This window comes from Scyliorhinus torazame, chromosome 23, assembly GCF_047496885.1.
Source record: "Scyliorhinus torazame isolate Kashiwa2021f chromosome 23, sScyTor2.1, whole genome shotgun sequence".
Lineage (NCBI taxonomy): Eukaryota > Metazoa > Chordata > Chondrichthyes > Carcharhiniformes > Scyliorhinidae > Scyliorhinus > Scyliorhinus torazame.
The window spans coordinates 71880864-71905252 of record NC_092729.1 but is presented as its reverse complement, the minus strand read 5'-3'; the positions used below and the strand labels follow the sequence as shown (position 1 = coordinate 71905252).

Here is a 24389-nt window from a genome sequence, read left to right as displayed (position 1 = left end):
TCGCTCTGTGTCCCTCGCTCGGTGCGTCCCTCTCTCTGTGCGTCCCTCGATCTCTGTGTGTCCCACGCTCTGTGTGTGTCCTTTGCTCTCTGTGTGTTCCTTGCTCTCTGTGTGTCCCTCGCTCTCTGTGTGTCCCTCGCTCTCTGTGTGTCCCTCGTTCTGTGTGTCCCTCGCTCTCTGTGTGTCCCTCGCTCTCTGTGTGTCCCTCGCTCTCTGTGCGTCCCTCGCTCGCTGTACGTCCCTCGCTCTCTGTGCGTCCCTCGCTCTCTGTGTGTCCCTCGCTCTCTGTGTGTCCCTCGTTCTATGCGTCCCTCGCTCTCTGTGCGTCCCTCGCTCTCTGTGCGTCCCTCGCTCTCTGTGCGCCACTCGCTCCCTCTGCGTCCCTCGCTCTCTGTGTTTCCCTCGCTCTGTGCGTGTCCCTCGCTCTCTGTGCACTCCTCACTCTCTGTGTCCCTCGCGCTCTGTGTGTCCCTCACTCTCTGTGTGTGTTCCTCGCTCCTTGTGTGTCCCTAGCTCTCTGTGCGTCCCTCGCTCTCTGTGTGTGTCCCTCGCTCTCTGTGCACCCCTCGCTCTCTGTGTCCCTCGCCCTCTGTGTGTCCCTCGCTCTCTGTGCGTCCCTCGCTCTCTGTGTCCCTCGCCCTCTGTGTGACCCTCGCTCTCTGTGCGTCCTTCTCTCTCTGTGTGTCCCTCGCTCTCTGTGTGTCCCTCGCTCTCTGTGTGCCTCGCTCTATGTGTCCCTCGCTCACTGTGTCCCTTGCTCTGTGTCCCTCGCTCTGGGCGTCCCTCTCTCTGTGCGTCCCTCGATCTCTGTGTGTCCCACGCTCTGTGTGTGTCCTTTGCTCTCTGTGTGTCCCTCGCTCTCTGTGTGTCCCTCGCTCTCTGTGTGTCCCTCGCTCTCTGTGTGTACCTCGCTCTCTGTGTGTCCCTCACTCTGTGTGTCCCTCGCTCTCTGTGTGTCCCTCGCTCTCTGTGTGTGCCCCTCGCTCTCTGTGTGTGTCCCTCGCTCTCTGTGTGTGTTCCTCGCTCTCTGTGTGTCCCTCGCTCTCTGTGTGTGTCCCTCGCTCTCTGTGTGTGTCCCTCGCTCTCTGTGTGTGTCCCTCACTCTCTGTGTGTGTTCCTCGCTCTCTGTGTGTCCCTCGCTCTCTGTGTGTCCCTCACTCTCTGTGTGTCTCTCGGTCTCTGTGTGTCCCTCGCTCTCTGTGTGTGTCCCTCGCACTGTGTGTGTCCCTTGCTCTCTGTGCCTGTCCCTCGCTCTCTGTGTTTCCCTCGCTCTGTGTGTGATCCTCGCTCTCTGTGTCCCTCGCTCTAAGGGTGCCCCTCGCTCTGTGTGTCCCTCGCTCTCTGTGTGTCCCTCGCTCTCTGTGTGTCCCTCGCTCTGTCTGTCCCTCGCTCTGTGTGTGCCTCGCTATATGTGTCCCTCGCTCTCTGTGTCCCTCGCTCTGTGTCCCTCGCTCGGTGCGTCCCTCTCTCTGTGCGTCCCTCGATCTCTGTCTGTCCCACGCTCTGTGTGTGTCCTTTGCTCTCTGTGTGTCCCTCGCTCTCTGTGCGCCCCTCGCTCTTTGTGTGTCCCTCGCTCTCTGTGCGTCCCAATCTCTCTGTGCGTTCCTCGCTCTCTGTGTGTCCCTCGCTCTCTGTGTGTCCCTCGCTCTCTGTGTGTCCCTCACTCTCTGTGTGTCCCTTGGGAAAGTGTAGAGGGAGCTTTACTCTCTATCTAACCCCGTGCTGTACCTGTCCTGGGAGTGTTTGATGGGGACAGTGTAGAGGGATGTGATAGCTGAATCTAACCCCATGATGTCTAGCGATTCAGAATCTTGAATTAATGTATTCTGTTATTCTCCCCATCTTCTCTGTCTCAGCATCTCTCTATCTCTCTCTCTGGGAATCTGTCTAAACAAATCCACGATCAGCAGTCAGCCATTTTATGTTACTGAACGGTGGCCATTTTATGTGAGCACAACACTGAGACATTTCGGACAGTTGTTCAAGTTAGTGTCAAACAAAAACTGAAGGAAAGAGTCAAATTTAAATGGTGATATGTTGGGCAATGTGGATGTACAAATGGAGCTTGTACACCAGTCACTGAAAGTGGAGAGGGGGGTGCAGCAAACAGTTAAGAAGACCAATGATGTGTTGGCCTTCATTGCAAGAGGGATTTGAATTCAGAATTGGAGATGTCTTACTGCAGTTACACAAGCCCTTGGTGAGACCACACCTGGAGTACTGTGTACAGTTTGTGGTCTCCCTAACATAGAAAGGATATAGTTCCCAGAGAGGGTGTGCAGCGGAGGGTCAATCGGCTGACAGGGAGATTGCCGGACTGTCCTAGGAGGAGAGATTGGTTCAATAGGACCCGAACGAGCCCTGTTTCTCCAACCTAACCCTGGAGATCTAATCCCACATTCCTGGTGATGTCTCCACTCTCAAAGATGGAAAGATATTGACCAAGTTTAAAGCAGAGATTGACTGATTTCTAAATCCCATTGACATAAAGGGACATGGGGATAGTGTTGGGGAAAAGACATTGAAGTGAAGATATTTCACAGCTGGATTCACAGAATACAGACAGCAAAGTATCTTAAATTTTGGAAGAGCCACAAATGTTGTGAAACATTTGGGAAATGATTAGAAACAGTTTGGACTGAGATCTCCTCAGTGACCTGTGTGCTGTCCCCACCCCCGACTTTCTGTCAGGAATGTCCCCCTCGGTGTGTTTCCTGTGTCTGCAAAGGTAACACTTGTCCTGTCTATGGTTATGTTAATTCAGCAGATAACAACAGATTCAACAATGTCCTGTCGTTATTTCTGTCTTTGTTTAACATTTGTTCCCTCTGAATTTCTGACATGTTGGGAATGACCATTCGTCTGTCGCCTTAGGAAGGCTTTCCATAGAATGAGTAAAAACCAGCAAGAAATCACAGAATGTGAGTTAAACACAACTTCATTCCTGCTTCCATTTAGAGAGAAGATTCCTGGCCAGACAAACAAAGCTCATTGCAAAGTTTCACGTCATATTTTGCTTGTTGTTCACGGACAGATTTATTTAATGAGCTGCTTGAGAAATTTGGATTCAATTTCATTTTTTGCTTGTGCACAGGAAGAGCGCAAAAATGGTGGCACTTTCAAAATTAAGTTCAGAGTCTCTGAAGATGGATTTATTTCTCTCTTTCTACTTGAACCTGTACAAACTGACAGCAGGCATATTGATTGCACAGTAAGATTCCACAATCAGAAATGTGATCATGGTGGACAATTCCCCCACGTCCCCTGTGGAAAGGATGAATTAACTCCCTCATTCCCACCTTTAAGTTTAAGACTTTTAACTCAAGACCTTCAAACCCATTTTGCAGTCCGTGAGCTACTTTTTTAAAAATGTGGTCATTATTGCTGTGTTTTTTGAAAATATTTTCATTCCGATGAGGACGGACATAACAAAATACAAACAATCAGTCACAACACAAACAAAATACTATTCTCCTCATTTGAGATTTATTCCTTTATTTCCATTAAACCTTTCCCCTCTTCCCTCCCCTTACCCACTGGCAACAAACAGATCTGTAAATAGAGACAAGAACAGCTTCCATCTCGTCCAGAACCCCCCACCTGAGCCACAAAGGGCTTACTTTAGTTTCTCAAGTTTAAGGAATTCCGCAATATCCCTCAACCATGTCGATATTTTTGGCGGATCTTCTGACTTCCCTTCCAATAATATTAGCCTCCGGACGATCAATGTGGCAAAGGCCACCACATCGGCCCCGTCCCCATCTATTAGTCCCGGTACTTCCGACACCCCAGAAATTGCCTCATGTGGTCCCAGTAATATTTCCACCTCCACAACTTCTGTTACTGTTTTAAATAGCGAGAGCCAGAAGCCCAATAATCGTGGAAGTGACCAGAAGATGTGGACGTGGTTCACTGGTCCTCCTTTACACTCTCACATTTATCTTCTTCCTCTGTGAAGGAGCTGCTCGTTCGTCTCTGTGTCATATAGCCCCTGTGTACATCCTTGAATTGTATCAAGCCCATCCGAGCACGTGAAGATGTCGCATTGACCCTGTGTATAACCTCACTCCATAGTCCCCATTCCAACGCCACACCCAACTCTTCCTTCCAGAGAGTAGCAATGGAGGGATGCTTTTCTAATTGGATGGCTGTGACCAGTGGTGTTCCACAGGGATCAGTGCTGGGACCTTTGCTCTTTGTAGTATATATAAATGATTTGGAGGAAAATGTAACTGGTCTGATTAGTAAGTTTGCAGACGACACAAAGGTTGGTGGAATTGCGGACAGCGATGAGGACTGTCGGAGGATACAGCAGGATTTAGATTGTCTGGAGACTTGGGCGGAGAGATGGCAGATGGAGTTTAATCCGGACAAATGTGAGGTAATGCATTTTGGAAGGTCTAATGCAGGTAGGGAATATACAGTGAATGGTAGAACCCTCAAGAGTATTGAAAGTCAAAGAGATCTAGGAGTACAGGTCCACAGGTCATTGAAAGGGGCAACACAGGTGGAGAAGGTAGTCAAGAAGGCATACGGCATGCTTGCCTTCATTGGCCGGGCATTGAGTATAAGAATTGGCAAGTCCTGTTGCAGCTGTATAAAACCTTAGTTAGGCCACACTTGGAGTATAGTGTTCAATTCTGGTCGCCACACTAGCAGAAGGATGTGGAGGCTTTAGAGAGGGTGCAGAAGAGATTTACCAGAATGTTGCCTGGTATGGAGGGCATTAGCTATGAGGAGCGGTTGAATAAACTCGGTTTGTTCTCACTGGAACGAAGGAGGTTGAGGGGAGACCTGATAGAGGTATACAAAATTATGAGGGGCATAGACAGAGTGGATAGTCAGAGGCTTTTCCCCAGGGTAGAGGGGTCAATTACTAGGGGGCATAGGTTTAAGGTGAGAGGGGCAAGGTTTAGAGTAGATGTACGAGGCAAGTTTTTTACGCAGAGGGTAGTGGATGCCTGGAACTCGCTACCGGAGGAGGTAGTGGAAGCAGGGACGATAGGGACATTTAAGGGGCATCTTGACAAATATATGAATAGGATGGGAATAGAAGGATACGGACCCAGGAAGTGTAGAAGATTGTAGTTTAGTCGGGCAGCATGGTCGGCACGGGTTTGGAGGGCCGAAGGGCCTGATCCTGTGCTGTACATTTCTTTGTTCTTTCTTCTTTTTTTGTTTTATTTCCTCAATTGCTGCTTTCTTTCTGTCCATCAGCCAGCTGTAAATGTTAGTAACTCTCCCATCACCAACTCAGCTGGGAGGAGCAATTTATCCAGCAGCTTGTTCTCTGGTAGGCAACGAAAGAGGACAACTCCTTTTTCACCAAGTTTCATCTTTGAAGATAATTAAACTTCACCTCCCTCTGCATTTTATGTTTCTCCCTCAATTCTTCAAATCTACTTTCCAACAACAAGTCTGTAACCTGTCTCAGCCCAGCTTTATGCCACTGTTTAAATATTGTATCCAGTCTTGCCGCCGGGGTGAATCGGGGGTTTCCATAAATAGGGGCTCGCGCCGTCAAGTTTACCAAAGCAAAATGGCGTCTCCACTTGCTCCAGATGTTGAAGGAAGATGCCAGCACCGTGCTTTGTGTAAACCCTCCCGGGGGAAATGGGAGTGGGGTCGCAGCGAAAGTCTGCAAACTCGCCCCCTTACACGATGCTTACTCCACCTGTCCCCATTCCGCTTCTTCCTCTCCCCACCATTGCCGAATCTTCTCCAAATTCACCGCCCAATAATAATACAAAAGATTGGGAAGCACCAACCCTCCCACCCACCCATTCTTTTTAAATGTGTGCTGGTCCTTTTGAAGAGAAATCCAAAATCTCCTTCCATTTACTGATGGAGAAGTGATCTGCCGCATTTTCTATCTGTTTAGAGCAGGGTGTCTGTGTGAGGGTAAGTGTGTTACTTTGTGTGTGGACTTTTCTCTATCTGTCTATCTGCCAGTCTCCCTGGTCCAAGATTCTATTTCTCTCTCCACAGATGCTGCCTGACCTGCTCAGTATTTTCCCGCATTGGTACAAGAGCGAGGAGGTAAGGCTGAACTTATACAAGACACTAGTTAGACCTCAGCTGGAATATTGTGGACAGTTCTGGGCGCCACACTATAGGAAGGATGTGAACACACTGGAGCGAGTGCAGAGGAGGTTCACAAGAATGGTTCAGGGATGAGAAACTTCAGTGATGAGGATAGATTGGAGAGGTTGGGTCTGTTCTCCACGGAGAGAAATGTCCAAGAGGAGATTAGATAGAGGTGATCAAATTCTTGGGGGTGCCGGACAGAGTAGACAGGGAGAAACTGTTCCCACTATTAAGAAGCTCAAGAACGAGATGGCACAGAATTAAAGTGAATTGGAAAAGAAGCAAATATTTGTGAGAAAATGGAAACAGTATAGTGTAGAGAGAGCCCTGCTCGGTATCACACCCCGTGCTGTACCTGTCCTGGGAGTGTTTGATGGGGACAGTGTAGAGAGAGCCCTGCTCGGTATCACACCCCGTGCTGTACCTCTCCTGGGAGTGTTTGAGAGGAAAAATGCAGAGGGAGCTTTACTCTGTATCTAACCCCGTGCTGTACCTGTCCTGGGAGTGTTTGATGGGGACAGTGTAGAGGGAGCTTTACTCTGTATCTAACCCCGTGCTGTACCTATCCTGGGAGTGTTTGACGGAGTTTCAAAATCTCAAATAAATGTCTTCTATTAGTTTCTCCATCCCTCTGTTTCTGCTTCCCTCTCTGTCTGTCTGGGAATATTGTCAGAACAAAATCCACGATCAGCAGTCAGCCATTTTAAGTTACTTAATGGTGGCCATTTTAGGTGAGCACAGCACAGTCATTTCTGACATTTGTACACGTTGGTATAACAAAATCCTGATGGAAAGTGTCTGATTTAAACAGTGATTTGTTGGGGAATGTGGATGTAGAAAGGGAGCTGGCTGTCCTTGTACACCAGTCACTGAATGTGGAGAGGGGGGTGCAGCAAGCAGTTAAGAAGGCCAATGATATGTTGGCCTTCATTGAAAGAGGGATTTGAGTTCAGAAGTGGAGATGTCTTACTGCAGTTACACAAGGCCTTGGCGAGACCACACCTGGAGTACTGTGTACAGTTTCGGTCTCCCTAACTAAGAAAGGATAGAGTTGCCAGAGAGGGAGTGCAGCGGAGGGTCAATCGGCTGATAGGGAGGTTGCCGGACTGTCCTACAAGGAGAGATTGGTTTGACTGTGGCACAGTGGTTAGCACTGCTGCCTCACCGTGCCAGTGACCCGGGATAAATTCCGGCTTTGTGTGACTGATTACGTGGAGTTGACAGTTTCTCCCCGTGTGTGCGTGGGTTTCCTCCGGGTGCTCCGGTTTCCTTCCACAGTCCAAAGATGTGCAGGCTAGGTGGAATGGTCCTGCTAAATTACCCCTTAGTGTCCAAGAAAGATTGTTTAGATTAGGTTAAGGAGCTATTGGGATAGGGCGGGTGACTGAGCTTACATAGAATGCTGTGTCAGAGGGTTGGTGTCGATTCGATGGGCAGAATGGCCTCCTTCTGCATTGTAGGGATTCTATGATTGTGCCTGTATTCACTAGGGCCTAGAAGGATGTGAGGAGATGTTTGCTGTGCTCAATTGCCCCTTTGTGGCCCAAAGGTTAGGTGGTGTTACTGGGGTTATTTGGATAGGGTGGAGGCATGGGCCTGGGTAGGGTGCTCTCTCCGAGGGCCAGTGCAGACTCGATGGGCCAAATAGGCTACTCCTGCAATGTATATTCTATGATTCTGTGAGCTCTGATTGAAATGTATTACATTCCAACAGCGCTGTGCAGAGTATACACAGAGATGGAGATTCTGAATATTGAATTAATGTATTCTGTTATTCTCCCCATCTTCTCTGTCTCTGCACCTCTCTATCTCTCTCTCTGGGAATCTGTCTAAACAAATCCACGATCAGCAGTCTGCCATTTTAAGTTACTGAACGGTGGCCATTTTATGTGAGCACAACACTGAGACAATTCGGACAGTTGTCCAAGTTAGTGTCAAACAAAAACTGAAGGAAAGAGTCAAATTTAAATGGTGATATGTTGGGCAATGTGGATGTACAAATGGAGCTTGTACACCAGTCACTGAAAGTGGAGAGGGGGGTGCAGCAAGCAGTTAAGAAGACCAATGATATGTTGGCCTTCATTGAAAGAGGGATTTGAATTCAGAAGTGCAGATGTCTTACTGCAGTTATACAAGCCCTTGGTGAGACCACACCTGGAGTACTGTGTACAGTTTCGGTCTCCCTAACATAGAAAGGATATAGTTGCCAGAGAGGGAGTGCAGCGGAGGGACAATCGGCTGATAGGGAGATTGCCGGACTGTCCTAGGAGGAGAGATTGGTTCAATAGGACCCGAACGAGCCCTGTTTCTCCAACCTAACCCTGGAGATCTAATCCCACATTCCTGGTGATGTCTCCACTCTCAAAGATGGAAAGATATTGACCAAGTTTAAAGCAGAAATTGACAGCTTTCTAAATCCCAATGACATAAAGGGACATGGGGATAGTGTTGGGGAAAAGACATTGAAGTGAAGATATTTCACAGCTGGATTCACAGAATACAGACAGCAAAGTATCTTAAATTTTGGAAGTGCCACAAATGTTGTGAAACATTTGGGAAATGATTAGAAACAGTTTGGACTGAGATCTCCTCAGTGACCTGTGTGCTGTCCCCACCCCCGTCTTTCTGTCAGGAATGTTCCCCTCGGTGTGTTTCCTGGGTCTGCAAAGGTAGCACTTGTCCTGTCTATGGTTATGTTAATTCAGCAGACAGCCACAGATTCACAATGTCCTGTCCTTATTTCTGTCTTTGTTTAACATTTGTTCCCTCTGAATTTCTGACCTGTTGGGAATGACCATTCGTCTGTCGCCTTAGGAAGGCTTTCCATAGAATGAGTAAAAACTAGCAAGAAATCACAGAATGTGAGTTAAACACAACTTCATTCCTGCTTCCATTTAGAGAGAAGATTCCTGGCCAGACAAACAAAGCTCATTGCAAAGTTTCACTTCATATTTTACTTGTTGTTCACGGACAGATTTTTCACTGAAATCTTCTGATGTTAATTCCTGAGATTAGAATTTATAAAGAAACAATTTGGATTGAATGAAAACGGTCAGTTTGATAACCCTAATGTCCTGACTGCCTCACGTCCTGGCACCCTCACACCATCACACCCTCATGTCCCCTAACCCTCACATCCTGACCCACTCCCGTCCCCGATACCTCAGATCCTGACCCGCTGTGTACCTCTTTCTCTGTGTGTGTCCCTCACTCTCTCCGTGTGCCCACCTCTCTCTGTCCCTCTCTCCCTCTGTGTCCCTGTTGCTCTCAAAGTGTCCTCTCACTCTATGCCTCTCTTTCACCGTCTACCTCTTTCTCTCTGTGTCACTCTCCCTGTCGCCCTCTCCCTTTCTGTATCCCCCTCTCTCTGTCCCCCTCTCTCCCTCTCCCTCTATCTCTACACTCTCTCTCTTTGTCCCACTCTCTCACTGTGTACAACTCACTCTCTTTTTATCACTCTATCTCTCACTCTCCTTCTCTCGCAGTGTCCCTCACTCTTGCTGTATCTCTCGCTCTCGCTGTGTCCTTCGGTCTCTGTGTACCCCTCACTCTCTGTGTGCCCCTCACTCTCTGTGTACCCCTCACTCTCTGTGCATCCCTCGCTCTCTGTTCGTCCCTCACTGTCTGTGCGTCCCTCGCACTCTGTGCGTCCCTCGATCTCTCCGTGACCCTCGCTCTCTGTGTGCCTCGCTCTCTCTGTGTGTCCCTCGCTCTCTGTGTGTGTCCCCCGCTCTCTGTGTGTCCCTCGCTCTCTGTGTGTCCCTCGCTCTGTGTGTGTGCCCCTCGCTCTGTGTGTGTGTTCCTCGCTCTCTGTGTGTCCCTCGCTCTCTGTGTGTGTCCCTCGCTCTGTGTGTGTGTCCCTCACTCTCTGTGCAACCCTCGCTCTCTGTGAGTCCCTCGCTCTCTGTGCATCCCTCGCTCTCTGTGAGTCCCTCGCTCTCTGTGTGTCCCTCGCACTCTTTGTGTCCCTCGCTCTCTGTGTGTCCCTCGCTCTCTGTGTGAACCTTGCTCTCTGTGTGTCCCTCGCTCTCTGTGTGTCCCTCGCTCTCTGTGTGTGTCCCTCGCTCTGTGTGTGTGTCCCTCGCTCTCTGTGTGTTCCACGCTCTCTGTGTGTCCCACGCCCTCTGTGTGTCCCTCGCTCTCTGTGTGTGTCCCTCTCTCTCTGTACACCCCTCGCTCTGTGTGTCCCTCGCTCTCTGTGTGTCCCTCGGTCTGTGTGTCCCTCGCCCTCTGTGTGTCCCTCGCCCTCTGTGCGTCCCTCGCTCTCTGTGTGTGTCCCTCGCTCTGTGTGTCCCTCGCTCTCTGTGTGTCCCTCGCTCTCTGTGTGTCCCTCACTCTCTGTATGTCCCTCGCACTCTTTGTGTCCCTCGCTGTCTGTGTGTCCCTCGCTCTCTGTGTGTCCCTCGCTCTCTTTGTGTGTCCTTCGATTTTTGTGCACCCCTCGCTCAGTGTGTCCCTCGCATTCTGTGTCTCCCTTGCACTCTGTGTTTCCCTCACTCTCTGTGTGTCCCTCGCTCTCTGTGTGTCCCCCGCTCTCTGTGTGTCCCTCGCTCTCTGTGTGTCCCTCGCTCTCTGTGTGTCCCCCGATCTCTGTGTGTCACTCGCTCTCTGTGTGTCCCTCGCTCTCTGTGCGTCCCTCGCTCTGTGTGTCCCTCGCTCTCTGTGTGTCCCTCGCTCTCTGTGTGTCCCTCGCTCTCTTTGTGTCCCTCGCTCTCTGTGTGTCCCACGCACTCTGTGTTCCTCGCTCTCTGTGTCCCTCGTTCTCTGTGTCCCTCGCTGTCTGTGTCCCTCGCTGTCTGTGTGCCTCGCTCTCTGTACCCCTCGCTCTTTGTGTCCCTGTCTCTCTCCGTCCCTCGCTCTGCGTGTCCCTCGCTCTCTGTCTGTCCCTCGCTCTCTGTGTTTCCGTTGCTCTCTGTTTGTCCTTCGCTCTGTGTGTGTCCCTCGGTCTCGCTGTGTCCCTCGCTCTTGCTGAGTCCCTCGCTCTCTGTGTACCCCTCACACTCTGTGTGCCCCTCACTCTCTGTGTACCCCTCACTCTCTGTGCGTCCCTCGCCCTCTGTGCGTCCCTCGCTCTCTGTGTGTCCCTCGCTCACTGTGCGTCCCTCACTGTCTGTACGTCCCTTGCTATCTCCGTGTCCCTCGCTCTCTGTGTCCCTCGATCTCTGTTTGTGTCCCTCGCTCTCTGTGGGTGTCCCTCGCTCTCTGTGTGTCCCTCGCTCTCTGTGTGTCACTCGCTCTCTGTGTGTATGTCCCTTGCTCTCTCTGTGTGTTCCTCGCTCTCTGTGTGTCCCTCGCTCTCTGTGTGTGTCCCTCTCTCTCTGTGTGTCCCTCGCTCTCTGTGTGTCCCTCGCTCTCTTTGTGTGTCGCTCTCTTTTTGTGCACCCCTCGCTCAGTGTGTCCCTCGCATTCTGTGTCTCCCTTGCACTCTGTGTTTCCCTCACTCTCTGTGTGTCCCTCGCTCTCTGTGTGTCCCCCGCTCTCTGTGTGGCCCTCGCTCTCTGTGTGTCCCTCGCTCTCTGTGCGTCCCTCGCTCTGTGTGTCCCTCGCTCTCTGTGTGTCCCTTGCTCTCTGTGTGTCCCTCGCTCTCTGTGTGTCCCTCGCACTCTGTGTCCCTCGCTCTCTGTGTCCCTCGTTCTCTGTGTCCCTCGCTGTCTGTGTCCCTCGCTGTCTGTGTTCCTCGCTCTCTATACCCCTCGCTCTTTGTGTCCCTCTCTCTCTGCGTCCCTCGCTCTGTGTGTCCCTAGCTCTCTGTCTGTCCCTCGCTCTCTGTCTTTCCGTCGCTCTCTGTTTGTCCTTCGCTCTCTGTGTGTCCCTCGGTCTCGCTCTTGCTGAGTCCCTCGCTCTCTGTGTACCCCTCACTCTCTGTTGCCCTCACTCTCTGTGTACCCCTCACTCTCTGTGCGTCCCTCACACTCTGTGCGTCCCTCGCTCTCTGTGTGTCCCTCGCTCACTGTGCGTCCCTCACTGTCTGTACGTCCCTTGCTATCTCCGTGTCCCTCGCTCTCTGTGTCCCTCGATCTCTGTTTGTGTCCCTCGCTCTCTGTGTGTGTCCCTCGCTCTCTGTGTGTCCCTCGCTCTCTGTGTGTCACTCGCTCTCTGTGTGTATGTCCCTCGCTCTCCATGTGTGTTCCTCGCTCTCTGTGCATCCCTCGCTCCCTGTGAGTTCCTCGCTCTATGTGCATCCCTCGCTCTCTGTGAGTCCCTTGCTCTCTGTGTGTCCCTCGCTCTCTGTGTCCCTCGCTCTCTGTGTGTCCCTCGCTCTCTGTGTGAACCTCGCTCTCTGTGTGTCCCTCGCTCTCTGTGGGTCCCTCGCTCTCTGTGTGCGTCCCTCGCTCTCTGTGTGTGGCCCTCGCTCTGTGTGTGTGTCCCTCGCTCTCTGAGCGTTTTCCTCGCTCTCTGTGTGTCCCTCACACTCTGTGTGTCCCTCGCCATCTGTGTGTCCCTCGCTCTGTGTGTGTGTCCCTCTCTCTCTGTGCACCCCTCGCTCTGTGTGTCCCTCACTCTCTGTGTGTCCCTCGCTCTCTGTATTTCCCTCACTCTCTGTGTGTCCCTCGCTCTCTGTGTGTCCCCCGCTCTCTGTGTGTCCCTCGCTCTCAGTGTGTCCCTCGCTCTCTGTGACTCCCCCGCTCTCTGTGTGTCCCTCGCTGTCTGTGTGTCCCTCGCTCTCTGTGTGTCCCTCGCTCTCTGTGTGCCCCTCGCTCTCTGTGTGTCCCTCGCTCTCTGTGTGTCCCTCGCTCTCTGTGTGTGTCCCTCGCTTTGTGCGTCCCTCGCTCTCTGTGCATCCCTCGCTCTCTGTGTGCCCCTCGCTCTGTGTGTGCCCATGCGCACGGTATCATTTTGGATAGCACAATTGCTTCACAGCTCCAGGTGCGCAGGTTCGCAGTGTCCCTCGCTGCCTATGTCCCTCGCTTTCTGTGTCCCTCGCTGTCTGTGTCCCTCGCTGTCTGTGTCCCTCGCTCTCTGTACCCCTCGCTCTTTGTGTCCCTCTCTCTGTGCGTCCCTCGCTCTGTGCGTCCCTCAATCTCTGTGTGTCCCTCGCTCTCTGTGTGTCCCTCGCTCTCTGTGTGTCCCTCGCTCTCTGTGTGTCCCTCGCTCTGTGTGTCCCCCGCTCTCTGTGCGTCCCTCGCTCTCTGTGCGTCCCTCGCTCTCTGTGCGTCCCTCGCTCTGTCTGTCCCTCTATGTGTGTCCCTCGGTCTGTGTGTCCCTCGCTCTCTGTGCGTCCCTCGCTCTGTGTGTGTCCCTCGCTCTCTATGTGTCCTTCGCTCTCTGTGCATCCCTTGCTCTCTGTGTGCCCCTCGTCTCTGTGTATCCCTCGCTGTCTGTGTGTCCCTCTCTCTGTGTGTCCCTCGCTCTCTGTGTGTCCCCCGCACTCTGTGTGTCCCTCGCTCTGTGTGTGTCCTTCGCTCTCTGTGTGTCCCCCGCACTCTGTGTGTCCCTCGCTCTGTGTGTGTCCTTCGCTCTCTGTGCGTCCCTTGCTCTCTGTGTGCCCCTCGTCCCTGTGTGTCCCTCGCTCTGTGTGTGTCCCTCGCTCTCTGTGTGTCCTTCGCTCTGTGTGTGTCCCTCGCTCTGTGTGTGTCCCTCGCTCTCTGTGTGTCCCTCGCTCTCTGTGTGTCCCGCGCTCTCTGTGTGTCCCCTGCTCTCTGTGTGTCCCCCGCTCTCTGTGTGTCCCTCGCTCTCTGCGTCTCTCGCTCTCTGTGTCCCTCGCTCTCTGTGTGCCCCTCGTCCCTGTGTGTCCCTCGCTCTCTGTGTGTCCCTCGCTCTCTGTGTGTCCTTCGCTCTCTGTGTGTCCCTCGCTCTGTGTGTGTCCCTCGCTCTGTGTGTGCCCCTCGCTCTCTGTGTGTGTCCCTCGCTCTCTGTGTGTCCCTCGCTCTCTGTGTGTCTCTCGCTCTCTGTGTGTCCCTCGCTCTCTGTGTGCCCCTCGCTCTCTGTGTGCCCCTCGCTCTGTGTGCGCCCATGCGCACGGTATCATTGTGGATAGCACAATTGCTTCACAGCTCCAGGGTCCCAGGTTCGATTCCGGATTGTGTCACGGTGTGTGCGGAGTCTGCAAATCCTCACCGTGTGTGGGCGGGTTTCCTCCGAGTGATCCGGTTTCCTCCCACAGTCCAAAGATGTGCAGGTTAGGTGGATGGGCCTTGATAAATTGCCCTTAGTGTCCAAAATTGCCCTTAGTGTTGGGTGGGGCTGCTGGGTTATGGGGATAGGGTGGGGGTGTTGCTTGGATAGGCTGCTCTTTCCAAGAGCCGGTGCAGACTTGACGGGCCGAATGGCCCCCTTCTGCACTTTAAATGCTATGATAACCTGTGATCGCTCTCTGTGTGTCCGCCGCTGTCTGTGTGTCCCTCGCTCTCTGTGTGTCCGTCCCTCTGTGTGTCCCTCGCTCTCTGTGTGTCCCTCGCTCTCTCTGCGTCCCTCGCTCTCTGTGTGTCCCTCGCTCTCTGTGCGTCCGCCGCTGTCTGTGTGTGTCCCTCACTCTCTGTGCAACCCTCGCTCTCTGTGAGTCCCTCGCTCTCTGTGCATCCCTCGCTCTCTGTGTGTCCCTCGCTCTGTGTGTGTCGCTCGCTCTCTGTGTGTCCCTCGCTCGCTGTGTGTCCCTCGCTCTCTGTGTGTCCGTCCCTCTCTGTGTGTCCCTCGCTCTCTGTGTGTCCCTCGCTCTCTCTGCGTCCCTCGCTCTCTGTGTGTCCCTCGCTCTCTGTGCGTCCGCCGCTGTCTGTGTGTCCCTCCCTCTGTGTGTCCCTCGCTCTCTGTGTGTCCCTCGCTCTCTGTGTGTCGCTCGCTCTCTGTGTGTCCCTCGCTCTCTGTGTGTTCCTCGCTCTTAGTTTCCCTCGCTCTCTGTGTGTCCCTCGATCTCTGTGTATCCCTCGCTCTCTGTGCGTCCCTCGCTCTTTGTGTCCCTCGCTCTGTGTGTCCCTCGCTCTGTGCGTCCATCGCTCTCTGTGTCCCTCGCTCTCTGTGTGTCGCTCGCTCTCTGTGTGTCCCTCGCTCTCTGTGTGTCCCTCGCTCTCTGTGTCCCTTGCTCTCTGTGCGTCCCTCGCTCTTTGTGTCCCTCGCTCTCTGTGTCCCTCGCTCTCTGTGCTTCCCTCGCTCTCTGTGCGTCCCTCGCTCTCTGTGCATTCCTCGCTCTCTCTGTCCCTCTATGTGTGTCCCTCGCTCTGTGTGTCCCTCGCTCTCTGTGTGTGCCTCGCTCTCTTTGAGTCCCTCGCTCTCTGAGTGTCCCTCGCTTTCTGTGTCCCTCGCTGTCTGTGTCCCTCGTTGTCTGTGTCCCTCTCTCTCTGCACCCCTCGCTCTTTGTGTCCCTGTCTCTGTGCGTCCCTCGCTCTGTGCGTCCCTCAACCTCTGTGTGTCCCTCGCTCTCTGTGTGCCCCTCGCTCTGTGTGTCCCCCGCTCTCTGTGCGTCCCTCGCTCTCTGTGCGTCCCTCGCTCTCTGTGCGTCCCTCGCTCTGTCTGTCCCTCTATGTGTGTCCCTCGGTCTGTGTGTCCCTCGCTCTCTGTGCGTCCCTTGCTCTGTGTGTGTCCCTCGCTCTCTATGTGTTCTTCGCTCTCTGTGCGTCCCTTGCTCTCTGTGTGCCCTTCGTCTCTGTGTGTCCCTCGCTGTCTGTGTGTCCCTCCCTCTGTGTGTCCCTCGCTCTCTGTGTGTCCCTCGCTCTCTGTGTGTCCCTCGGTCTCTGTGTGTCCCTCGCTCTCTGTGTGTCCCTCGCTCTCTGTGTGTCCCTCGCTCTCTGTGTCTCCCTCGCTCTCTGTGTGTCCCTCGCTCTCTGTGTGTCCATCGCTCTCTGTGTGTCCCTCGATCTCTGTGCGTCCATTGCTCTCTGTGCGTCCCTCGCTCTCTGTGTGTCCCTCGCTCTCTGAGTGTCCCTCGCTCTCTGTGTGCCCCTCGCTCTCTGTGTGTCCCTCGCTCTCTGTGCATCCCTCACTCTCTGTGCGTCCCTCGCTCTCTGTGTGTCCCTCGCTCTCTGTGTGTCCCTCGCTCTCTGTGCGTCTCCCGCTCTCTATGTGTCCCCCGCTCTCTGTGTGTCCCGCGCTCTCTGTGTGTCACCTGCTCTCTGTGTGTCCCCCGCACTCTGCGTCCCTCGTTCTCTGTGTATCCCTCGCTCACTGTGCGTCCCTCGCTCTCTGTGCGTCACTCGCTCTCTGTGTGTCCCTCGCTCTCTCTGTGTCCCTCGCTCTCTGTGCGTCCCTCGCTCTCTGTGTGTCCCTCGCTCTCTGTGTTCCTCGCTCTCTGTGTTCCTCGCTCTCTGTGTCCCTCGCTGTATGTGTCCCTCGCTCTCTGTGTCCCTCGCTCTCTGTATCCCTCGCTCTTTGTGTCCGTCTCTCTCTCTCTGTCCCTAGATCTGTGTGTGTCCCTCGCTCTGTGTGTGTCCCTCGCTCACTGTGTGTCCCTTGCTCTCTGTGTATCCCTCGCTCTCTCTGTGTATCCCTCGCTCTCACTGTGCCCCTCGCTCTCTGTCTCCCTCGCTCTCTGTGTGTCCATCGCTCTCTGTGCGTCCTTTGCTCTCTGTGCGTCCCTCTCTCTCTGTGGGTCCCTCGCTCTCTGTGCGTCACTCGCTCTCTGTGCGTCCCTCGCTCTCTGTCTGTCCCCCGCTCTCTGTGTGTCCCTCGCTCTCTCTGTGTCCCTCGCTCTCTGTGCGTCCCTCGCTCTCTGTGCGTCCCTCGCTCTCTGTGTGTCCCTCGCTCTCTGTGTTCCTCGCTCTCTGTGTCCCTCGCTCTCTGTGTGTCCCTCGCTCTCTGTGTGTCCCTCGCTCTCTGTGTGACCATCGCTCTCTGTGTGTCCCTCGATCTCTGTGCGTCCCTCGCTCTCTGTGTGTCCCTCGCTCTCTGTGTGTCCCTCGCTCTCTGTGCGTCCCTCGCTCTCTGTGAGTCCCTCGCTCTCTGTGTGCCCCTCGCTCTCTGTGTGTCCCTCGCTCTCTGTGCGTCCCTCGCTCTCTGTGTGTCCCTCGCTCTCTGTGTTCCTCGCTCTCTGTGTCCCTCGCTGTCTATGTCCCTCGCTCTGTATCCCTAGCTCTTTTTGTCCCTGTGCACCCCTCGCTCTCTGTGCGTCCCTCGATCTCTGTGTGTCCCTCGCTCTCTGTGTGCCCCTCGCTCTCTGTGTGTCCCTCGCTCTCTGTGCGTCCCTCGCTCTCTGTGTGTCCCTCGCTCTCTGTGTTCCTCGTGCACTCTGTCCCTCACTGTCTGTATTCCTTCGCTGTCTGAGTCCCTCACTCTCTGTATCCCTCGTTCTTTGTGTCCCTCTCTCTGTGCGCCCCTTGCTCTGTGCGTCCCTCAATCTCTGTGTGCCCCTCTCTCTTTCTGTGTCCCTCGCTCTCTGTGTGTCATTCGCTCTCTGTGTGTCCCTCGCTCTGTGTGTGTCCCTCGCTCTGTGTGTGTCCCTCGCTCTCTGTGCGTCCCTCGTTCTCTGTGTGTCCCTCGCTGTCTGTGTCCCTCGCTCTCTGTGTGCCTCACCCTATGTGTCCCTCGCTCTCTGTGTCTCTCGTTCTCTGTGTCCCTCGCTCTGTGTGTCCCTCGTTCTCTGTGGCCCTCGCTGTGTGTCCCTCGCTCGTTGTGTCATTCGCTCCCTCGCTCTCTGTGTGTTCCTCGCTCTCTGTGTATCCCTCGCTCTCTGTGCGTCCCTCGCTCTCTGTGTGTCCCTCGCTCTCTGTGTTCCTCGCTCTCTGTGTCCCTCGCTGTCTGTGTTCCTCGCTCTGTGTCCCTCGCTGTCTATGTCCCTCGCTGTCTGTGTGCCTCGCTGTCTGTGTCCCTCGCTCTCTGTATCCCTTGCTCTGTGCGTCCCTCGCTCTCTGTGTGTCCCTCGCTCTCTGTGTTCCTCGCTCTCTGTGTCCCTCGCTGTATGTGTCCCTCGCTCTCTGTGTCCCTCGCTCTCTGTATCCCTCGCTCTTTGTGTCCCTCTCTCTGTGCGCCCCTCGCTCTCTGTGTGTCATTCGCTCTCTGTGTGTCCCTCGCTCTGTGTGTGTCCCTCGCTCTGTGTGTGTCCCTCGCTCTGTGTGTGTCCCTCGCTCTCTGTGTATCCCTCGCTCTCTGTGTATCCCTCGCTCTCTCTGTGTGTCCCTCGCTCTCTCTGTGTCCCTCGCTCTCTGTCTCCCTCGCTCTCTGTCTCCCTCGCTCTCTGTGTGCCCCTCGCTCTCTGTGTGTCCCTCGCTCTCTGTACGTCCTTCGCTCTCTGTGCGCCCCTCGCTCTCTGTGCGTCCCTCGCTGTCTGGGCGTCCGTCGCTCTCTGCGTGTCCATCGCTCTCTGTGTGTCCCTCGATCTCTGTGCGTCCCTCGCTCTCTGTTCGTGTAAGTCAGGGTGTGTAAGAGTCAGTTAGTTATTATATGCGCAATAGTGTGTGTTAGTGAGTGAGTGTGTAAGAGTGAGTTAAATCTAACCCCTCGATTTGATTCCACTCTGTAACGCACTCATTCGTTAAATAAACATCCCCGAACCTCGATTAGATTCCAGTCTGTAACTCACTCCCGGGTATCTGTTATTCTATATATAAACTATCCCGAACCCCTCGATTAGATTCCAGTCTGTAACTCACTCCCGGGTATCTGTTATTCTATATATAAACCACCCCGAACCCCTCGATTAGATTCCAGTCTGTAACTCACTCCCGGGTATCTGTTATTCGATATATAAACGATCCTGAAGCTCTCGATTAGATTCCAGTCTGTAACTGACTCCCGGGTATCTGTTATTCTATATATAAACCATCCTGAACCCCTCGATTAGATTCCAGTCTGTAACTCACTCCCGGGTATCTGTTATTCTATATATAAACCACCCTGAACCCCTCGATTAGATTCCAGTCTGTAACTCACTCCCGGTATCTGTTATTCTATATATAAACCATCCTGAACACCTCGATTAGATTCCAGTCTGTAACTCACTCCCGGGAATCTGTTATTCTATATATAAACGATCCTGAAGCCCTCGATGAGATTCCAGTCTGTAACTCACTCCCGGGTATCTGTTATTCTATATATAAACTATCCTGAACCCCTCGATTAGATTCCAGTGTGTAACTCACTCCCGGGTATCTGTTATTCTATATATAAACCATTCTGGACCCCTCGATTAGATTCCAGTCTGTAACTCACTCTCGGGTATCTGTTATTCTATATGTAAACTATCCTGAACCCCTCGATTAGATTCCAGTCTGTAACTCCCTCCCGGGTATCTGTTATTCTATATATAAACTATCCCGAACCCCTCGATTAGATTCCAGTCTGTAACTCACTCCCGGGTATCTGTTATTCTATATATAAACCACCCTGAACCCCTCGATTAGATTCCAGTCTGTAACTCACTCCCGGGTATCTGTTATTCTATATATAAACTATCCCGAACCCCTCGATTAGATTCCAGTGTGTAACTCATTCCCGGGTATCTTTATTCTATATATAAACCATCCTGGACCCCTCGATTAGATTCCAGTCTGTAACTCACTCCCGGGTATCTGTTATTCTATATATAAACCACCCTGAATCCCACAATTTGATTCCAGTCTGTAACTCACTCCTGGATATCTGTTATTCTGTATATAAACCACCCCGAACACCTCGATTAGATTCCAGTCTGTAACTCACTCCCGAGTATCTGTTATTCAATATGTAAACCACCCCGAACCCCTCGATTAGATTCCAGTCTGTAACTCACTCCCGGGTATCTGTTATTCTATAGATAAACCATCCACAACCCCTCGATTAGATTCCAGTCTGTAACTCACTCCCGGCTCTCTGTTATTCTATATATAAACCACCCCGAACACCTTGATTAGATTCCAGTCTGTAACTCACTCTCGGGTATCTGTTATTCTATAGATAAACCATCCACAACCCCTCGCTAAGATTCCAGTCTGTAACTCACTCCCGGGTATCTGTTATTCTATATATAAACCACCCTGAACCCCTCGATTAGATTCCAGTCTGTAACTCACTCCCGGGTATCTGTTATTCTATATATAAACTATCCCGAACCCCTCGATTAGATTCCAGTCTGTAACTCATTCCCGGGTATCTGTTATTCTATATATAAACGATCCTGAACCCCTTGATTAGATTCCAGTCTGTAACTCCCTCCCGGGTATCTGTTATTCTATAGATAAACCATCCACAACCCCTCGATTAGATTCCAGTCTGTAACTCACTCCCGGGTATCTGTTATTCTATATATAAACGATCCTGAACCCCTTGATTAGATTCCAGTCTGTAACTCACTCCCGGGTATCTGTTATTCTATATATAAACGATCCTGAAGCTCTCGATTAGATTCCAGTCTGTAACTGACTCCCGGGTATCTGTTATTCTATATATAAACCATCCTCAACCCCTCGATTAGATTCCAGTCTGTAACTCACTCCCGGGTATCTGTTATTCTATATATAAACCACCCTGAACCCCTCGATTAGATTCCAGTCTGTAACTCACTCCCGGTATCTGTTATTCTATATATAAACCATCCTGAACCCCTCGATTAGATTCCAGTCTGTAACTCACTCCCGGGTATCTGTTATTCTATATATAAACGATCCTGAAGCCCTCGATGAGATTCCAGTCTGTAACTCACTCCCGGGTATCTGTTTTTCTATATATAAACTATCCTGAACCCCTCGATTAGATTCCAGTGTGTAACTCACTCCCGGGTATCTGTTATTCTATATATAAACCATCCTGGGCCCCTCGATTAGATTCCAGTCTGTAACTCACTCCCAGGTATCTGTTATTCTATATATAAACCATCCTGAACCCCACGATTAGATTCCAGTCTGTAACTCACTCCCGGGTATCTGTTATTCTATATATAAACTATCCCGAACCCCTCGATTAGATTCCAGTCTGTAACTCACTCCCGGGTATCTGTTATTCTATATATAAACCACCCTGAACCCCTCGATTAGATTCCAGTCTGTAACTCACTCCCGGGTATCTGTTATTCGATATATAATCTATCCCGAACCCCTCGATTAGATTCCAGTGTGTAACTCATTCCCGGGTATCTTTATTCTATATATAACCCATCCTGGACCCCTCGATTAGATTCCAGTCTGTAACTCACTCCCGGGTATCTGTTATTCTATATATAAACCTGTCCTGGGAGTGTTTGATGGGCACAGTGTAGAGAGAGCCTTGCTCGATATCTAACCCCGTGATGTACCTGTCCTGGGAGTGTTTGATGGGCACAGTGTAGAGAGAGCCTTGCTCGATATCTAACCCCGTGATGTACCTGTCCTGGGAGTGTTTGCCAGGGACAGTGTAGAGGAATCTGTGTCTAACCCCATGATGTACATTTGCTGGTCGTGTTTGACTGAGTTTCAAAATCTCAAATATATGTCTTCTATTAGTTTCTCCATCCCTCTGTTTCTGCTTCTCTCTCTGTCTGTCTGGGAATATTGTCAGAACAAAATCCACGATCAGCAGTCAGCCATTTTAAGTTACTTAATGGTGGCCATTTTAGGTGAGCACAGCACAGTCATTTCTGACATTTGTACACGTTGGTATGACAAAATCCTGATGGAAAGTGTCTGATTTAAACAGCGATTTGTTGGGGAATGTGGATGTAGAAAGGGAGCTGGCTGTCCTTGTACACCAGTCACTGAAAGTGGAGAGGGGGGTGCAGCAAGCAGTTAAGAAGGCCAATGATATGTTGGCCTTCATTGAAAGAGGGATTTGAGTTCAGAAGTGGAGATGTCTTACTGCAGTTACACAAGGCCTTGGTGAGACCACACCTGGAGTATTGCGTCCAGTTTCGGTCTCCCTAACTAAGAAAGGATAGAGTTGCCAGAGAGGGAGTGCAGCGGAAGGTGAATCGGCTGATAGGGAGGTTGCCGGACTGTCCTACAAGGAGAGATTGGTTTGACTGTGGCACAGTGGTTAGCACTGCTGCCTCACTGTGCCAGTGACCCGGGATAAATTCCGGCCTTGTGTGACTGATTACGTGGATTTGGCAGTTTCTCCCCGTGTGTGCGTGGGTTTCCTCCGGGTGCTCCGGTTTCCTTCCACAGTCCAAAGATGTGCAGGCTAGGTGGAATGGTCCTGCTAAATTACCCCTTAGTGCCCAAGAAAGATTGTTTAGATTAGGTTAAGGAGTTATTGGGATAGGGCGGGTGGCTGAGCTTACATAGAATGCTGTGTCAGAGGGTTGGTGTCGATTCGATGGGCAGAATGGCCTCCTTCTGCATTGTAGGGATTCTATGATTGTGCCTGTATTCACTAGGGCCTAGAAGGATGTGAGGAGATGTTGGCCGTGCTAAATTGCCCCTTTGTGGCCCAAAGGTTAGGTGGTGTTACTGGGGTTATTTGGATAGGGGGGAGGCGTGGGCTTGGGTAGGGTGCTCTCTCCGAGGGCCAGTGCAGGCTCGATGGGCCAAATGGGCTACTCCTGCAATGTATATTCTATGATTCTGTGAGCTCTGATTATTACATTCCAACAGCGCTGTGCAGACTATACACAGAGATGGAGATTCTGAATATTGAATTAATGTATTCTGTTATTCTCCCCATCTTCTCTGTCTCTGCATCTCTCTCTCTCTCTCTCTCTGGGAATCTGTCTAAACAAATCCACGATCAGCAGTCAGCCATTTTAAGTTACTGAACGGTGGCCATTTTATGTGAGCACAACACTGAGACAATTCGGACAGTTGTCCAAGTTAGTGTCAAACAAAAACTGAAGGAAAGAGTCAAATTTAAATGGTGATATGTTGGGCAATGTGGATGTACAAATGGAGCTTGTACACCAGTCACTGAAAGTGGAGAGGGGGGTGCAGCAAGCAGTTAAGAAGACCAATGATATGTTGGCCTTCATTGAAAGAGGGATTTGAGTTCAGAAGTGGAGATGTCTTACTGCAGTTACACAAGCCCTTGGTGAGACCACACCTGGAGTATTGCGTACAGTTTCGGTCTCCCTAACATAGAAAGGATATAGTTGCCAGAGAGGGAGTGCAGCGGAGGGTCAATCGGCTGATAGGGAGATTGCCGGACTGTCCTAGGAGGAGAGATTGGTTCAATAGGACCCGAACGAGCCCTGTTTCTCCAACCTAACCCTGGAGATCTAATCCCACATTCCTGGTGATTTCTCCACTCTCAAAGATGGAAAGATATTGACCAAGTTTAAAGCAGAGATTGACTGATTTCTAAATCCCAATGACATAAAGGGACATGGGGATAGTGTTGGGGAAAAGACATTGAAGTGAAGATATTTCACAGCTGGATTCACAGAATACAGACAGCAAAGTATCTTAAATTTTGGAAGAGCCACAAATGCTGTGAAACATTTGGGAAATGATTAGAAACAGTTTGGACTGAGATCTCCTCAGTGACCTGTGTGCAGTCCCCACCCCCGGCTTTCTGTCAGGAATGTCCCCCTCGGTGTGTTTCCTGTGTCTGCAAAGGTAACACTTGTCCTGTCTATGGTTATGTTAATTCAGCAGACAGCCACAGATTCACAATGTCCTGTCCTTATTTCTGTCTTTGTTTGACATTTGTTCCCTCTTAATTTCTGACCTGTTGGGAATAACTATTCGTCTGTCGCCTTAGGAAGGCTTTCCATAGAATGAGTAAAAACCAGCAAGAAATCACAGAATGTGAGTTAAACACAACTTCATTCCTGCTTCCATTTAGAGAGAAGATTCCTGGCCAGACAAACAAAGCTCATTGCAAAGTTTCACTTCATATTTTACTTGTTGTTCACGGACAGATTTTTCACTGAAATCTTCTGATGTTAATTCCTGAGATTAGAATTTATAAAGAAACAATTTGGATTGAATGAAAACGGTCAGTTTGATAACCCTAATGTCCTGACTGCCTCACGTCCTGGCACCCTCACACCATCACACCCTCATGTCCCCTAACCCTCACATCCTGACCCACTCACGTCCCCGAAACCTCAGATCCTGACCCGCTGTGTACCTCTTTCTCTGTGTGTGTCCCTCACTCTCTCCGTGTGCCCACCTCTCTCTGTCCCTCTCTCCCTCTGTGTCCCTGTTGCTCTCAAAGTGTCCTCTCGCTCTATTCCTCTCTTTCACTGTCTACCTCTTTCTCTCTGTGTCACTCTCCCTGTCGCCCTCTCCCTTTCTGTATCCCCCTCTCTCTGTCTCCCTCTCTCCCTCTCCCTCTATCGCTATCCCTCTTTCTCTTTGTCCCACTATCTATCACTTTGTACATCTCTCTCTCTTTCTATCACTCTATCGCTCACTCTCCTTCTCTCGCTGTGTCTCTCGACCTTGCTGTGTTGTCGCTCTCGCTGTGTCCCTCGCTCTCGCTGTGTCTCTCGCTCTCACTGAGTCCCTCGCTCTCTGTGTACCCCTCACTCTCTGTGTGCCCCTCACTCT

The 24389-nt window shown here is 51.6% G+C and overlaps 1 long non-coding RNA gene across 1 annotated transcript in view; it reads left to right on the top strand.

The window, feature by feature from the left end:
• The first annotated feature begins 5992 nt into the window (after window positions 1–5992).
• LOC140399779 (uncharacterized) overlaps window positions 5993–24389 on the top strand; it is a 559175-nt gene continuing 540778 nt past the window's right edge. Inside the window, exon 1 of the long non-coding RNA XR_011937868.1 lies at window positions 5993–6039. This is a non-coding gene — a long non-coding RNA (uncharacterized lncRNA). The remainder of the gene's footprint in view (window positions 6040–24389) is intronic.